Below are 17,409 nucleotides of genomic sequence, written 5' to 3' on the forward strand. Positions count from 1 at the left end.
CTGAGGGTGTGGACCGAGGGTGCCCCTGCCCTGCAGGCCTCAGGCCGGCCATGCTATCCCTCCCAGGCCTGTCCTGTGGGGACATGAGAGGACCCCAGCCTGGCCCTTTCCCTGCCTACATCGGGGTCCCCCTGGCCTGGGTGCCCCCTCTTCTCTGTTTTCCTGCCCTATCAACCTGGACTCCACTCCTCTGAAATAGGAGGAAGGGAGAGGAGGAAGGAGGGAGCAAGAAGGAGGTGGGAGGAGGAGGGAAGAGGGAGGAGGCGTGGTAGCCATTGGTATGCAAGGCCCTGCCTCAGCCCCTCTGAGAACCAGCCTTTCTGCTTGGCTCTTTAAGAATCCCTCCTAGGCTGGCAGCGTGGTGGTTGCTGGGCAACCCCATCCTGCCCCACCCCCCTGCTGGCGCTCACCCTCTTCCCCTCCCCCTCCTCCCCTGCAGTGCCCAGCCTCAGCTGCGTTCTTAGCTGGACCCTGCCAGGCCTGGCTGCCAGGGGCACCTGGGCCTGGCAGGTAGGCAGGTGAAGGTTTTGGGTGACCCCACCCAACCCTAGGACCACAGCTCTGCCCCCAAGGACTCAGGGAGGGGGACCTGAGCTTAGGACATCCTTTCTCCTTACTCCCCGTGCCCTGGAGCACCTAGGCCAGGCAGGTGAGCGCAGGTGAGAGGGGTCCCAGGAGATGCCATCTGTTTTCTCCCCCCAGCTCTGCAGCCCCAAGACTCTGGGAAGGAGACCCTGGGCTTAGGACACCCTCTCCTCAAACTCCCATGTCCCCACACCCCCGACCCAGGGCACCATCTTCATGGCTCCAGCTGCCCAAAGGTGTTGGAGTCTGTTGGGGAACAGAGAGTACCCGAGGGCAAGGCTCAGGAGGCACCTGGTCCCTGGCGGGCTGGAACCTGCTCTGCCTGGCTGAGCTCAGCTCGGGCCTAAAGAGCCCCTGGGTCACGGGAGGGCTGAGGCAGTAAACCAACTCAGATCAGGCAGAGCACGGGAGGAGGGGGGAGGAGGGCTGCAGAGGTCTGAGCCCCCGAAAAGGGGTCTATTGGGGTCAGGAGAGGCACAGTGAGGGTGGCGGGTCACCGGGAGCCAGTCCCAACATAGGGCAAGACTCCGCATCCTGGGCACCCTGGCCTCCCCTGGCCTCTCCCCCCTCTGGCCCCACGCCCTGGGGACTAGCCCTCTCTTTGGGTCAGGCCCCACCTCCCAGTCCCAAGGGCAGCCCCTTCTTCACTGTCCCAGGCTCCTTGCTCCTGCCACTGCTCTCTGCTCCAGCAATCCTATACTTCTCACCTCACCTCTGCTCCCCTCTCCACACCCCTGTGCCCACCACCCAGCCCTCTATGCCTTGGCACTGGCTGGTCCCTCCACGCGGACTGTCCTTCAAGACACAACTCACATCTCCTGCCTGAACTTGGGGTGTGTGTAACAGGTGAATGATGGCTGGAGTCAAGGAATGCTTAAATCACCGTGAAAAGCATGTCCTCTGCTGGGAATAACAGCTGGGCAGGGGTGGGGAGGGAAGGAGGGAGAGGCAGCCCTGGGTGTCTGCAAGAGATGGGGGGCAGGGGAGGTGATGTCATTGGCAGGGAGAAGAGGAGGCTCCCAAGGGGAAGGAGGGGCCCGTCAGAGAAGCTTGGGCACGAGCAGCCTCAGCCCCACTAGGGCTGGGGGGTGACCAGCTGACAGGTGGTCAGGGGTGGGGTGGTCCTGCCTCAGTCTCCCCACCCACCCAGGGGCAGTCACTTAGTCCTGATCTCCCCCCTGGAGTCCCCATCACCCCCTGCCCCCATATGCACATGTCCCCACATTCCACACTGCCCACTCCCCAGTAGTTGAAAGTGTGTCTGGCCCCCCGAACCCCTGGAACATCATCTCAGGGCAGTTCCCAATTTTATGAATCATGGTTGGCCTTGGGACAGCTCTGTCGTTTTTGCCTTGAAGGGCTCTTTTAGGCCAGCGCTCGCTCTTGTTTAACGTCATTTTGTCCATTCATTCATTCATCAGTGCGTGACTGTGCTCCCCACGTGCTCTAGGGGCTGGGGACGCAGGTGCAGGTGCTGCAGACACACAGGACCCAAACCAGGCCGCGCTGTGCCCTAGAGTCGGACACTCACAAAACACGCATCGCTGCGAGCAGACGCCGTTGCCCCAAGTCGCGCCGCTATTTTACGTCCTACCAAGGAAGGAGACACTCCGCTTGCAGAGTTATCAGCCACACCCGAATCTCAGAGACGGCGAACGGTCACACAAATCGTAGGCAATCACAAATGGAGCTAAGTGCTACCAAGAGACACTGAGGGAGCCGAGAGGGGCACAGGTGACCTGACTGAACAGTGGGGGTAGGGGGCATCTCTGGGGTGAGCGGGCGTGGAGAAGTGAGACCCTTGTTTCAGGGGGCTCGCCGTGTTGGGGTGCTCCCTCCCTGGCCGCCGGCTTCCCGGGCCAGCCACCTGCCCTGACCTGTCCTTGGCCCCCACGCTGCTCCCAGCGCCCACCCTCAGGAGCTGCTGACTTCATCCTACCTGGCTTTGTCCCTGCTGTGCCCTGTCCTTGGAGCACCCTCGCTGGGACCTTGCTCCCGGCCTGGAGGCCCTGCTCTCTGGCCCTGCCTGAAACTCTCTCGCTGTGCTGCGGTCCACCCTACACCCCGACCTCGCAGTTACGTGGGGGAGCCTCAACCCACTGTGTGTCCTTGGCAGGAAAGTTGGTGCATAGAGTGGGAGAAGCAGCACAGTGGAGTTAGGGCTCAGATCAGAGAAGCTGCTGGAACTTTCTGGTGAGGGCTGGAGTGCCAGCCAGCCTACCCACAGGCCACATGTCCATGAGTTCACGTGAACACCCCAGAGAGCATCAGGGCATTACCTGGGAACTAGGTGGGCCAGGTATTCAGTGACCCTGACTCTCTGGGACTCAGGGGACCTTGGAGAGCAGTGACCTTCCAGACTGAGGGCCCAGAGGCAGGGACAAGAGGTCCATTAGGAGGCCCTCTGGCTCTAGGTGGGGGCTGGGATGGTGCCCAGGCTGGGGGCCTGTGCAGGAGGTTGGGCTCAAGGTCATGCCCTTGAGCATTTGCTCTCTGTCCTTGCCTGGGTGCTGACCTCCGAGCACTGCCCCAGGATGGCTTCCTGCCCAGCCCAGCACAGAGCCTGGGGCTAAGGGGTCCCTGGTCATGCCCACTGATCACCTAGTGGGGAAGACCCTGTCCCTCCTTTGAGTCACATCACCTCCTCCCCTGCCCCCAGCCCGGAACAGTCTCACGTGGGGCCAAGGGTGGCAGAACCTTAGTTGACCATAGTCCAATGATGGACAGTTGCACTGTCAGAGCACTTCACAGTATATAAGGCATTTTCCTCTTGGGACTTCATCAGAGTGTCACACTATCCCTATCCCTAGGAGGTCTGTGATGGCCCCATTAAGAAAACTGAGGTGCAGCAGTCTGGGATAGTGCCCAGGGTCGCCAGCTGGTAAGTGGTAAGGCTCCCGATCTAGGGACTCCAGAGAGGGTGGGTGGTGGCTGGGCAGGAAGGATGCTGTGGCCAGGGCCAGGGTGACCTTGGCTGCCCAGTAGTAGGGCCTGCCACACTGGGCTGCCGGACGCTGCATGTGTTACTACTGCCCGGGGAGCTGGGGAACTGGGGCTTGGCGAGCTCAAGGTTGAAGCCACAAATCGTTGCTGGGTGACTTGTGCTGACCTCATTGCTGAGAGCATCCACCACGGGTGCCCAGCTCGCAAGACTAGCTCAGACCTTCTGGGCCAGCGCCCCACGACCTTCACCACTGTGTCCTCATGGAGCCCACAGCGCCCAGGGGCTCAGTGAGAGTTTATTGACTGAACAAGTGATCTTTCTGAATCTCACACCAGACTGTCCCCTTCCTGGAATTATACGCCCTTGCTGGTGCCCTCCTCCTCCCAAGGTCAAGTCCAGACGCCCCAGGTGGGGAGTCCAAGACCCTGCACACCGGGCCTAGCTGACACATCAGCCCCCTCATCCTCCACCGTGGCCCCCGACTCTGACCAAGAATTCCTGATCACCAAAGCCCAGGCTCTTTCACATCGCAGCATCCGTGAACAGAATGACCTTTTCCTGCTGTCTGCCTGGAACATTCCTCCTGACCCTTGAAGTCCCAGGTCAAGAGCCACTTCCCTGTGGAAGCTGTCCTGGATGTCATAAGACGGCCCCTGCATCTTGGGGTCATGTGGCAATGCCTGTTTCAGCAAGATCCTGCTAAGCCCTAACTGTCTGGGTGCCCAGCCCCCTGCCCGATTTCCAGCTCTGCCAGGGCTAAGTCCAGCAGGCCCTGATTCACTCTTGGTCCCTGGTGCCCCGAACAGCATGTGGCACACAATGGACTTCCATCAGTAGTCCCTGAACTGTGTGCAGCCACCAGGCATGGCTGAGTGAGTTATCCTATCAGCTCCATGGAATATCATGTAGCTGGAAAACCACAATTATGAAGATGATTTTTTTTTTTTTTTGAGACAGAGTCTCGCTTTGTTGCCCAGGCTAGAGTGAGTGCCGTGGCATCAGCCTAGCTCCCAGCAACCTCAAACTCCTGGGCTCAAGCAATCCTTCTGCCTCAGCCTCCCGAGTAGCTGGGACTACAGGCATGCGCCACCATGCCCGGCTAATTTTTTGTATATATATTAGTTGGCCAATTAATTTCTTTCTATTTATAGTAGAGACGGGGTCTCGAGCTTGCTCAGGCTGGTTTTGAACTCCTGACCTTGAGCAATCCGCCCGCCTCGGCCTCCCAGAGTTCTAGGATCACAGGCGTGAGCCACCGCGCCCGGCCAAAGATGATTTTTTTTTTAAGAGATAGGGTCTTGCTTTGTCACCTAGGCTGGAGTGCAGTGGTGTGATCACAGCTCACTGCAACTTTGAACTCCTGGCCTCAAGTGATCCTCCCACCACGCCCTCTCGAGTAGCTGGGACTATAGGCCTATAACACTATGCCTGGCTAATTTCTGAAATTTTTTTGTTTGTGGAGACAGGGTCTTGCCCAGGCTGGTCTCAAACTCCTGGGCTCCAGTGATCCTCCCACCTCAGCTTCCCAAAGTGCCGGGGTTACAGGTGTGAGCCACCGCATCTGGCATGAAGATGATATTTTTATATTTTAGTGAAACCTGTCAAATAGAGCAATATCTGTGCCATCCACTCCACTACGAGCCACTGAGTGCCCACTGTGTGTCAGCCCTGTCCTTGGCATGGAGGGGCAGGCATGGAAAGAGGTCTGCCTTTAAGGGGTTCAGTTCAGAAGAGGAGGAAGACACCCACATAATTCCTGAGGCATGAGAGAAGTGCCGTGATGGAGGAGTGCCGGAGCCCCAGGGCCCCCACGTCCATCTGAGGGGTCTGGGGAGGCAGACGGAAAAATTACAGCCATCTCTGCACGGACCAGCCTGGAAGGGAGCAGAGGAACGGAAGCTGTTGACGCCACAGGGCGGTGGCATTGTGGGTGATGTTTCTTTCTTTTATTGTTGGTAGACTGTTTAGGCAATAAATAAAAATTGGGAGGAAAAAATAGCTGTTTGGTGAATTGAGTAGAAACTGAGAGAAGGAAGGAAGTTAAGCAGGGATCAGAAGGGAGAGGTGAGGAGGGAGGAGTGGGAGGGGCAGAGAGGAGAGTGCTCACAGCAGACAGGAGGAGGGGAGGGGCTGCAGTCCCTGTGGCTGACCCTCCCCCAAGAGGTCAGCCAGGGCATCCCCGAGGAAGGGAAGGATAGCGGAGGGCAGGATGTGCCCGGCCCCTGGGAAGGGCTTAGACACAGGCCTGGAGTTGAGACCTTGGGATGAGAGGCGTGGAGGTGGGTCTGTGGAGAGGGGTCCCAGCCAGGTTGTGAGGAGTCTGGGGGTGAACCTGGGAGCAGTGGGGCTCCCAGGTTCTAGGTTCTGGATGGGGGTTCTAGGCAGAGGAACTCTGAGCCATTGACAAGGTGACAAGGTCTGACCAGGTCAGGCGAGAGACTGGGCAGATGGGAGAGTCCCTTAGTGTCCCAGGGATGCCAAAAGCAAGAGGACTTTCGGGCTCAGAGGAGGCTGTCTGGTCTAACCCCTGTCCCCACCCAGACCCCACCAACAGGTGCACACGTTCTCCCAGTCTCTGATGTGTGCCGGGCACTGGCCTAGCTCCCCTCCCATTCAAGGCCTCCTTGCACCCTCATTATAACCCTTGGAGCTAGGTTGTTAATGCTCCCATTCCACTATGGAGGACACTGAGGCTTGGAAAGGTCAAGTATAGTAACTTGCCCAAGGTCACAGTCAGCTGATGAGGAGAGAGGAGGGGCTGCGCACAAACCCACTTAGGCAGCTGGGTGGGGCACCGCTCCAGGACAGCCCAGGTGTTTACAGGGGTCTGGGTGGGGAAGGGGCGCCAGGCAGGGAGGAAGGAGTTACCCTGGCACACGGAATAGGCGGTGGGTACCTGTTTGTGAATGAATGCATGGGTGGACAGATGAATGAATGAATGAGTGGGTGGTTGGAAGGATGGATGAATGAGTGGGTGCAGCGAGGAGGGTGTAGGGGGAGGCGCGTGAGCGAGAACTCCTTCCTCTCTCCCCCGCCCCCGCACTGGAGGCTGGCTTTGGGAGCCTCCCTCCCCCCACTCCCCAGGGGGCCGGCTCCCCCACCCGCCCTCCCCCTAGCCATTTTAGCCGAGGGCGGGGGAGGGGGACGCGGAGGCTGCTCCTCCCGGGCTGGGCCATAGTCCCCGCGCGGCGGCGCAGCCTCCCGCGCCGGGTCCCGCCGGCCAGTGCGCAGCGCAGCGCCCCCGCCCGCGCCGCCTCCTCCCCGCCCGCTGCCTCCCCCTTCTCCTCCCCTCCCTCTCTCCCTCCCCGCTCCGCGCCTGCACGCACGGCCCCCGCCGCCGCCGCCGCGCGAGGGGAGAGGCGGCCGCACAGCCTGGTTCCCCGCGCCCGCTCTCCGCCACCGCTCGCGCGGCCACCGCTGCTGGCCCTCGCCTCGCCGAGCGCACCCACCCGGGCACACGCACCCCGCCGCCGGGCGCACCCCGCGCACTCCTCCCGCGGCTCGGCCGGGCAGATGCGGCGCCGCGCGCCCCCCGCCCCGGGCCCGCCACTGTGCTCCGCCGCGCGCCAGGGGCTCCTCTCCTGGGCCCCCCTGGGCGCCCTCCGGCTCGGGTTCCCGCCCGCTCCTTGGAATAACCCCTGAGGCTTCAGCCGTCGCCGCAAAGTTTCCCGAGGAGACCCGCCTCCCCGGCTGCTGCGCAGGTAAGGCAGGGTGCACCGGGCGGGGGTCGGGGTCCGCGCGTCCGGGACGGGGTGCCGGAGCCGGCGGGGCTGGGGCCGCGGGGCCGGGGGTGCACCAAGGCGCAGCGGGATCAGGTTGCCCGGCTTTGCCCGGCGCTGCTGGGGACGGGACGCGCAGCCTTAGGGATTTGGGGTGGGGGCCCCCGAGTCAAGAGCCGAGCGCCGGTGGCGCTGGCCCGGCCGCGGGGAGGCGCGGGGTGCGCGGCCAGCGGCTCTGCTCTCCCGAGCAGAGGCTGGAAAGGGCGGGTGCTCGGGCTTGAGCCCCGAGCCCTTGCTGCGCCCCCAGGGAGGTGGCCGGGCCCGCGGGGGGCGCCGGGCTGGATAGGTAGGTCCCAGCTCCCATCCCCGCACCCAGAAACGGGAGAGCTAGGGGCGCGCGGCCAGGGGCAGCCGGCCGGCCTCGGCGCCGCGCTCCCGTCCCCACCAGCCGCGTGAGTCACGGTTGGAGCGAGGTTTTATTTTTAAAACGACTTCAAGGGGGGCATAAGCAGCTTCCAACTTCCCTCCCTGTGCGCGCTGTGGACTGTCAGCCCTGTGCCGGGCGGGGGGCTGGGGCCGTGCACCTGGCGGCTAGACCGGTGGGACCACAGGGCTCGGGGCGGGGGCCAGCGGGTGCCCCCATAAGCCCTCAAGACCAGGCGCGCACGCCCCTCCTTGCGGGGACAGGAGGCCCAGGGGCGGAAGGCTGGGGAGCGTTGTTGCCCAGCTGCGGGGAGCGGCGGCTGATCAGAGCTCTCGGAGGAGGAGAAAGTTGTGGAGCAGTGACATCAGGGAGCTGCCCCAGGCTTCCCGGTGGCCCCAGGAGGGCTTCCAGGCTCTCTGGGGTGTGTGGCTTTGAAAGAATACAGCCAGCTGGGGTGTGCCGGGCCCCTGAGGCCCAAAGCAGAGCTCTGGTGTGAATAAATAAAGCCAAGGTTGGGGACGGAGGTGAGGGGCGACTGACTGGGTTCAGCCCTGCTCCACTGTGTGCCCTGCCCTCCTGGGTTGCATGGAGCCCAGCAGGCCAGCCCCCCATATCCCCCTCCCCAGGTGGCTCAGGAGTTGGAAAGCGGCTGTCAGTGTGGGGGACACAGCCCTGCAGGATCCAGGGTGCCACTATGGAGGGCTGTGGTTCGGGGCACCCCCTCACGCCCGGTGGCCGTGGGGGAGGTGCCGCTGGCGTTCCTGGAGTTGAAAGCTACCGCATCTCTGCTGCCAGCCTCAGGAGAGGCGCAGACATCACCTGTCAGCTGGTGCCGGCTCCGTGGGCGACTGTTCAGGGCATCCTCAGAAGGTTTAAAATGGAAATGGCCTGAGCTGCCAGGGCCAGTGCCTGGGAGGGGACACTGCCCACATGGGCCGGCAGCGAGGGGCCCTCCTAGGTCTGAGGGGCAGGGGGAGCCGAGGGGCTGCCACATCTGGCTGAAGGGTCAGCCACGGGCAGATGTGAGAGCAGGAGACAGGGTGGCTGGGGGTGTGTTTGTGTGCGTGTGCATGTGCGTGTGGGGGGTGCTACGTGTGTGCCCTCGTCCCACGTTCTCATGCAGCCACAGGGACTGGACACCCCTGGGTAAGAAGCCCACCAGCACGGAGTTCACGCCAGGCAGGCCAGGCTGTGCAGCCCCCGCCCCCGAGGCAGCCTTGGCCTGCTGCAGCTTCACCTCAACCTGGGTCTGTGGGTCCACACTCTACCACTTACTGGTTGCCAGTCAGCCCACCTCTCTGTGCCTCAGTTTCTCTTGTTTGTAAAATGGGGTTGATTGTGGCCACCCCGGAGCCTGAGCTGGGGGAGGGACTGCTTTGTAAAACCCATTTGATGCCCGTCATGGGTGGTCCCGCTCCTGGGCTGAAGGGGTCCTCAAGGGTTGAGGGTACCCGCGGACTCCGGAGGGTGGGTCAGGCGCGCCCAGCCAGCGTGCCGTCGCTGGACTTCATCCTCCCTTGGCCCTCAGCACCGCCTCCCCCACCTCTGAGGCCTCCCATGGAAGCCCCCAGGAGACCCCCCAGCTCATGTGTAAGGAGGTGCTGGGGAGGGAGTGCTGCCATCCCAAGTGTCGCCTGCTGCCAGGGCTGAGCAGGGAGGGCGTTGGCCATGAGACGCAGCTCTGTGCAGACCGCTGCCTGACCCTGGGCTTGTGGCCTCCCCTCTGGGGACCTGCTTCTCCTTGCTTATAGCGGTTGTCCCGCCTGTGAGGACGGGTGGGTGCTCTGCGCGTAGGTGAGCAGGGAAGGGCGGTGGACAGAAAAGATGGGCAGGTGGTGTCTGTACTTGCTGCAAAGTTAGCTGAGAGAGGGCCTGGAGCTCCAGGCGGCCTGACACTGTGGGCACTGAGGGACCATGAGGCAGGTGTGGAGCCGCTGACTGCCTGCAGAGGCCCGAGCGGTGGCAGTTGTCAAGGAGAGGCTGCTGTGGTGCAGGGGAGGATGAGACCCCTGGGGCCAGCTGGGCACAGTCCCTCTGCTCGGTCAGGTGGGGCAGAGGCAGGGCGCATGCGCTGGGCGGGGGGTGCTTGGCAGGCCCTGGCCTCATGGGGTAGGTGGTGAGCAGGTGAAGGCCCTGCCCTGCAGTGTGGGTGGCCCCGCTGCATGTCTCTTGAGAGTCACGGGCCAGCCAACTAGGCCGCCCCAGAGTCAGGGCTGGAAACGGCCTGTTTCATCTCAGAGATGGGGCTGTGTGGGGGTCTGGCTGGGCTGGCCCTTCTGCTCCAGGGTCTGGAAATTATGCCAACCACCTCCTTATCCCTGTTGATTGTGCTATTGGGACACTGGGATGCCACCCCAGGGTCCTAAGGACTTGTCTTTCCTGGGGAGGATTTCTCCGCCTGGCCTGCAGACCTTCAGCAGTGACCCAAGCTCATTGGGCCTCAGCTTCCTCATTTGTAAGGTGGGGTAATAGCAGTACCCACCTTGGGGTACCCACTATGAGACAGCGCACAAGAAGTTTCTAGCACAGAGTTCACGCCTAGCAATGTAGGGCCCTCTCTTGGTCCCCACCCCTGGTTCACTCTGGGCCAAGGGCTTTCAGCTTCTTCAGGCCTTGGAGCAGCAGGAAGGACTAGGTCCCCCACCCCCAGCCACCAAAGCCCTTTCCTGGGTGAGGTCTCAGTCCCCTGCTCTCGGTGGGGGAGCATCAGTGCCAGCACCTGGCCCCAGTGACCCAGGAATGCCCAAGAGCAGCAGGGGTGAGGCTGAAGGGGAGAGCGCCGTGGCTGTGCAGGCTCAGGCCCTGGTGCCAGCCTCTGAGTGTGTCTGCAGTGGGGGGTCCCCTCCCCAGAGCCTACATGTTCTCCCCTGGACAAAGTTCCTGCAGGCCTGCTCTGGCTCTGGCCAGGCATTCTGTCCTCTGTCATGGGGCAGTCACCCTAGAGGACCAGGGCTGGGGTGGGGGCAGACTAGCTGGCTAAGAGGAGACAGGAGAAGGGACAGCACCCCTGCCTTGCCCCCTCCCCCACAGTCTGCCTGGCGTCCCTGTTCCCCGCAGCAGCTGGAGCTGGGAGGATTCCACAGAGAGGCCGTGTCTGTGCAGGCCTGTGTTTGCCTGTGCAGCGGTGGCTGCCTGTTTGCTGCTGCCTGAGGCCCCCAGAGCCCAGCGCTCCCCGGGGTCAGTGGCTCTGCAGATGATGTCAGGATTTGGGGGTTTCAGTGCGATTTGTGGAAGCTGTTTGCTGGGTTTGCTGCAGCCCTGGGCTTTAAACTCCCACTGCGGGGTGGGCTTGCGTGGGCTGCCTCCCCACCCCAAGAGGAGAGCTGGGGCCAGTGAGGGTGGCGGAGGGGGCCTGGGGAGGATGGATGGCGGCTGGGGCTGAAGCCATGGACGCTGGGGGGCGCCCACAAGGCCCCTGTCTGCACCCCTGGCTCCCTGTCTCTTCTGTCTTCCCCTGCCTCACTTCTTCCCTCCTTTCTTGCTCATTCATTCATTCACAAGAGAGTTTTTGGGCATCGGTTATTGCCAGGCACAGGGCTGGGCTCTGGGACAGAGCAGGGAACACAAGCAGCGCTGACGTCTTGCCCCCAGGGAGCTGACAGTCGGGTGTGGGTCAGCCACTAATCAGATCCACCCCTCCCACCATGAAGCCTTGGCTCTGAAGGCCGGAAGTCCACCAGATAAAGTTGGGTGACAGAGAAGCCTGCTGGGGGTCCAGGGTGGGGGGGCTTCCCAGGGAAGAGGGTGCTTGAGCCAAGATGTGAAGGGGGGCCAGAGCCAGCAAGGGGCAGGGACAGGATGGACAGCGGGGCTACATGTGGACCCCTGGGCAGGAGACACCTGCAGCTCCTGGACAAGGGGCTGTTTGGGGCTGGTGGGCTGTCACCCTGGGTCCCTGTGGGCCTGTCCATCTCCATCTCTCAAGACTCCCGGGCCGTTCCACTCCTGGGCCTGCTTTGAGGACTGTCTGCCCGTCCTTCCGGGTGGGCCCCTGGAAGTATGGCCTTCCCAGGCCCAGGGTACCGGGTCCCCTGTTCCTGACAGCTGTGTGTTCACCTGTGTGGACTGGTTGGCCCAGTGTCTGATGGCTGCGAGGGACACGTCTGGGCTTGTTTATGGTGGGGGACAGTGGCCCTGGTGTGGACAGGGCTGTTAGTGAAGATGGGATTCCAGAGCCCCTCCTTCAGCCCCAAACGTTCCCCGGCAGGGGTAGGGGTGGGTGTGCAGGGGCAGAGGGAGGGGGGAGCAAGGCAGATCTCCTGGAGGCACCAGGACCAGCTGTATGGGGCTCGGCTAACCACTAGGGGACACTGCCTCCCTGGCAGAGCACAGAACCCAGGCATCCGGTGGCCTGGCCAGGCCCCAGGTGCGCGGGCGCTGCTGCGAGGGGTGTCCCCTGGGCGCCCGGGCTCTCCGCCTCGCTGGGCGGGCTCTTTTGGGATGGCTCGTGCTTAATTAAAAGTGGGATTAGAACTGGGTGGCGAGGCACTAGCCCTGGCGACTCCTGCCTGCACCGCTCTTGAGAAGCAGCTCTCTGACAGTATTTTTTCACTCCCCTTTCCCTCCTTCTGCCTGAATTAATCGTTGGCACCAGATTACAACAGATTTAGCAAACTGTAAAAAAAAAAAAAAAAGCGAGCGAGCAAGAGAGGAAGAGAGAAAAGAAAGGGGGTAGTCTTCCGAGAGGAGCCGGCATTTATCTGCGGCAGCAAATTGCTCCTGCTGCTGCGCCGTCCCCAGTGCCCCCTAACCCTCTAACCCCCCACCTGCCGCGACGCCTGGGAATGCTGCTCAGGAAAACGCCCTCCAAATGCCACGGGGTGCCGGTGTCAGGATGGGCTTTTCCGGGGGCAATCTGCCAAGGGCTGCAGGGCAAGGAGAGCTCAGTGGGTCGTGGAGGGAACCCAGGGCCACTCTGGGGGGCCGTGGGGGGACGCCTGGCTGGTCCTGAGTGGTGGCAGGGCTGGGGAGGAGGGGTCGGAGGCCGGAGTGAGGTGGGGGTGGCCCCTGCCACGTGCCAGGCCTCAGCGTTGCAGCCCAGGGTCTGGCGCCCGGCAGAGTTCCGTGGATGGCAGGGTGGCTGCACCAGTGAATGAATGGTGACGGAACGGCGACCTCAGGAGACCGTGTGGGTGGCTGTGGAGGGTCCAACCTGCTATCACTACTCCTGGAATAAAACCCACTAGACTGACCTGCCCTCATGGGACTCAGCACCCTGGGGCCTGGGTCAAACACAGAGAGCCAGGTTTCCCGGGGACCCTGCCCAGAGCTGCCTACTAGTTTTTCTGGAATGACCCTAATTTAAAATCCACTCTCTGCGGGCAGACTAGAGGGGCTGCTGGTGGGTGAGGGTCCTGCTTGGGGGCACAGCAAGTCACAGAGGGTCATGGGAGTTTAGCCACAAGCCTGAGGGTGCCCAGTCCAGTTAAAGCACAGGGTGGGGTTTGGTCAGCCCAGGGCCACTGGACCCCTGCCCTGGGTGGGGGCTCCCTTGCTCACTCATTCTCTTGGGACAGCAGCCCACCGTGGGCCCGGCCTGGAGCTGGCCACAGCTGAGTCACTGGTGGCCCCGTCCCAGCAGGGCCAGGTCAGGAAGTGGAGACAGGTGTGCGGTGCTCACCCCTCTTGCATGCTCTTGCACACGCAGGTCACACCTAACCCGCCTGCCTACCCTGCCCTCCCCCAGCCAGCCGGAGCCAGGGTCCCAGCTGAATGAAGCCCACGTCCCAACCCAGCGCCAGAAGCTGCAGCTAAGAAGGGGCGGGAGTGGTTGCCCCGACCGTTCCTGGGCAGCCCCCCACCTGTCCTGGCCCCGCAGGCACAGACGCTGTCCCTGGGCTCCTCTCTGGGGAGGGCGTGGGAGCAAAGGAATGAGAAGTGGGAGCAGTGGTCGCCTCCCTAAGCCCTGCTCCATCTGAGGGGGCCCTGTGATTGTCAGCTTTGCAGCCTGACCTCTGACCCCAGGGAGGGAGCCAGGTGGGCACTGGGAGGGGCCACCTGCTTGGCTATCAGATTGTCCGATTATCTGAGGTGCTCCTTGAGGGACGCAGCACCCTGGGTCCTGGGTCAAACAGAGAGACCCAGGTTGTCTGTGGGCCCTGCCCAGAGCGGCCTGCCTGGTGCTCAGGCCTGCAGTGCTCGCCAGGGAAAAGAGAGGGCTCCTGGGATGGCCAGGCTGGGGGGTCTTGGAAGCCCTTTCCCTCCTCACTGAGGCTGCACCCCCCACAGACTGCCCGCCTGTCCCAGGGAGACAGACTATACACACTCGCCTACCCCCTGGTCACAGAGGGCCTCTCTGTGCCTCAGTTTCCCCACTAGTGCCAGACAAGGGGTTGGACCACAGGCCCCTAAGGGCCCAGCAGCACCATGGCTCTGGGACACTGCGCTCTGGGAGCCCCCAGGTTTAGGGTAGGGAGAAGGGCTGGGAAGTGCCACACCCCAGCTTCCGGAGGCTTCTAGCCTGCTGAGCTCTGCCGGGCTGTGTTCTTCCCACTGTGAGAGAAGGGAGACTGAGGCACAGAGCTGAGACCTGCTTTGTCCAAGGCCACGTGGGAGTCGGGGTCCACCAGGAGGCAGCAGGGCCGTGGACTGGACGTGCGGGGCGCTGGGGTCCAGTGCACTTTGGTTCTAACACCTCCCTCTGCTACTTATCCCTGGGCCGCACTTCCCGCTCTGTGCCTCGGTCTCCACACCTGTGAGATGGGACGCCGCAGCTCGGCTTCTCGAGAGCGGTGCGGGCAGGAGCAGCCGGGACTAGCACACAGAGTCCTCATACTTTTCTTTGTAAATTACCCAGCTGCAGGTATTTCCTTTATAGCAATGCAAACGGACTGCCAGAGTTAGCGTGAGACTGTGACAGCAGTTGTGGAAGGGCTTTGTAGGGACCCGTAGGGACTGCGCCTCAGATCATCAGACAGGCCCCTCCTGGCCCAGCCCTGGGCTCCACTGAGGGGCTGGGGGGCCTGCCAGTTCTGCCTCCCTCAGGAGCCCGCCCTCCCTGGCAGGCAGGCAGGCCGGCTCCTGGGGCATTTGCTGCGCCCTTGAGCAGGTGGCAGGTGGAATGGATGGGTGGGGGCTCTTATTGCTCAGTTGCACTGAAGGGGCAAGTTCGGGTGTGGGTGACTCTGGGTGGGCAGGGGAGCACTGAAGCTCCCTTGAAGGTTCCAGAAAGAAGCAAGGGTTAGGGGGTGGCAGGCGAGAGAGGATTAGGGGCCAAGTTGTGTTAAAGGAGAGTGTCGAATGTCACCTCTGCCCAGGATGGGTTCCGTGGGGTGGGGTCAAGCGGGATCCCATTGGGAGTCTACTGGACCCCTCCAAGTGCGCCAGCCTCAGGACAGAAGCAGGGCACTGGGATCCGCGTGACTTGATTCCTTCCATCACAGGGTTGCAGCTCTTGAGGGCGGCAGAGGGGCCACTGCAGCTGCCATTGTTGAGTGCTTACTGTATACGCCGCGTGTTTCATGGTAAGGACTATGCAGAATCTCAGTTGAGGCTTCACAACAGCCCCATTTTACAGAAGAGAAAACCGAGGCTCGGACAAAGTGACTGGACCAAGGTCACACAGCCAGGACATGGCATCTTAAAGCGCATGCCCTTAAAATCCACCCACCAGTGCATGACGGTCACGGATGCGGCAGCAGCTGCACTTACGGCGTGCCTGCTGGTTGGCAGGTCTGTGGTAGGCGCTATTATTATCCCGATCCTACCCCCGGATAATAATATCCTGGGATAAGCTGGGGCGCCGAGTGGTGAAGTGACTTGCCCAAGGTCACACAGAGAAAGGGAAGCCATGTTCACTGAGGTGTACCAGGCCATTTGGGTTCTTTATAAAAGCAGATGGGAAACCGAGGCACAGAGATAGCGGGTAACTGCCCGGGGTCACCAGGGCTTGAGCTTTGGCCTCTGTCCTGCTTCCCCCTTGGCCACACCCCTCCCCGGGCTGGGGACCTGTCTCCTCTGGCCTGAGAGCCTCGTGCCTCCCCGCCCCAGATTCTGCCCTCATTTCCTGAGGCCCCACTGCGTGCGGGGCGCGGCGCTGGCACCGACAGCAGGCGATGTCATTTAACACGAGTGTGGGGGAGGCATCAGGGGGGGCCTCCCAGAAGAGGTGCCATTTGAGCCTTGTGGCCTGGGGGAGCCAGTGGAAGGGCATGGTGCCTGGAGGGGAACAGCCCCAGCGGAGGCGCATGCACGCCGTGCTGGGTCTGGCCTGTCGGGGCTGTCGGGGCCGGCCTGGTCTGTGCGGTGGGTGGCATGTGCCTCTCCCTTTGCCGAGCACTTCTCTCCAGCCCAGACGCTGCCCCATGACGTCAGCGGGTGGCCCAGCTGGGCCCCGCCGCCCGCCGGTGCCCTCGGGAGGAGCTGGGCGGTGGCAGGCAGGGGCCCAGGAGGGCGCTGGCGGCCTGCGGTCACGGAGCAATCTCCATTAGGGCCCGCGAGCAGTGGCTGCAGCTCCTGGAATCCTATTAAAAGCTTTTTCATTGTTCCCCACGATATGCTCCGCTCCGCCGGGACCTGGGCATGTTGATAATTTATTTGTGGAAGGGAAAGGGGCGAAGAGCGCAGGAGAGAGGGAGAAATGTCATTATTTACTCAGCCGGTTTCCGCAGCACAGGCCCTGCCGGGGGGCGCGTGAGTGGGGGGCATGCCACCCCCACCCCAGCCTCTAGGCCACTTTTGGGACCCAATTCAGGAGGTGGGGGGAGCAAGGCTCTGCTCAGGGTGCAGCAGGGGTGGCCGTGGCCAGGGGAGGCTGGAGGCTCTGAGGGTGGGACCCCCAGTGCTGGCGGTCAGAGGACCCTCAGCCCTGGGTGTGGGGTTCTCCCAGGAACCCCTCAGTCTTGCCTGGATGCTCAGACCGCAGAGTGGGGGGTGGGAGCTGCTGCCTCGGTTCTGGCCCTGCCGTGGAAGCCCCAGGCTGCCTGGGCGTGGGGTGGGGGACGCGCAGACCTGAGAGATTGCTTCTGGGGTCTCCTGGCGGGGATGGCTGGGGGGCCCGCGTCCCTGCGGCTGGCCAGCTGTGTGGCTGCACAAGTCACTGCACCCTTGAATGCCAAAAGACCAGAAGAGGCCTCAGCTGTCTGGGGGTTGGGAGGGAACTCGGAACTCACAGCAGCAGTAGCAACAGCAGTGGCGCCAGCTAACATCACTGAGCACTCTCCGTGGGCCCGCCGTGTGCTGAGCGTGCTGCCTACAGCACTGCAGCTCATCCGAGCCACACAAGCCTGCAGCCAGACTGTGATTATTCCCTCTTTACATGTGAGGAAACTGAGGCACAGGTCTCAAGGTCACACAGACTCTAAGTAGCAGGGGAGGGGGATGTGAACCCCAGCCTCTCTTGGCTTGGCTACCGCCTCTGGTGGGCTCCCACGGAGCCCCGGCCCTCTTGAGCCCGTGTGCCCTGGAGCAGCCTGGCCACCCCTGGGCCCCAGCCCCTCTCTTCTGAAGCGAGGAAGCCTGGGAAGAGGAACAGGAGTCACCTCCTGCAGAACCTTCTAGCATCAAACTTAGTTGTCACAGCGGTGCCAGGGGCACAGGCTTTGTTTACCGTTTACAGATGAGGAAACAGAGGCTCAGAGAGGTGGCCTCATTTGCACAAAGACGGGGGCAGCCAGGCTGCCTCTGGGTTCCTGAACTATGCCCCGTGCTGGGGTGAGGCTGGGGCGGGAAGGAGCTGGGCCTCGCCCCTACCCCCGGGCCGCTCCACACCCCAGAATGTCAGGGCAGCCCCAGACAGT

The 17,409-nt window shown here is 62.6% G+C and overlaps 2 protein-coding genes across 3 annotated transcripts in view; one reads left to right on the plus strand and one right to left on the minus strand.

Annotated features, from left to right (window-relative positions):
- Window positions 1-17,409, minus strand: part of MACROD1 (mono-ADP ribosylhydrolase 1) — a 145,873-nt gene that overhangs the window by 25,164 nt on the left and 103,300 nt on the right. The gene's annotated exons all lie outside the window — the stretch shown is intronic.
- FLRT1 (fibronectin leucine rich transmembrane protein 1) overlaps window positions 6,875-17,409 on the plus strand; it is a 74,124-nt gene continuing 63,589 nt past the window's right edge. The window contains exon 1 of the mRNA XM_012777883.3: window positions 6,875-7,230. The gene's annotated coding sequence lies outside the window, so the exon portion shown is untranslated. The remainder of the gene's footprint in view (window positions 7,231-17,409) is intronic.

This window comes from Microcebus murinus, chromosome 4, assembly GCF_040939455.1.
Source record: "Microcebus murinus isolate Inina chromosome 4, M.murinus_Inina_mat1.0, whole genome shotgun sequence".
NCBI lineage: Eukaryota > Metazoa > Chordata > Mammalia > Primates > Cheirogaleidae > Microcebus > Microcebus murinus.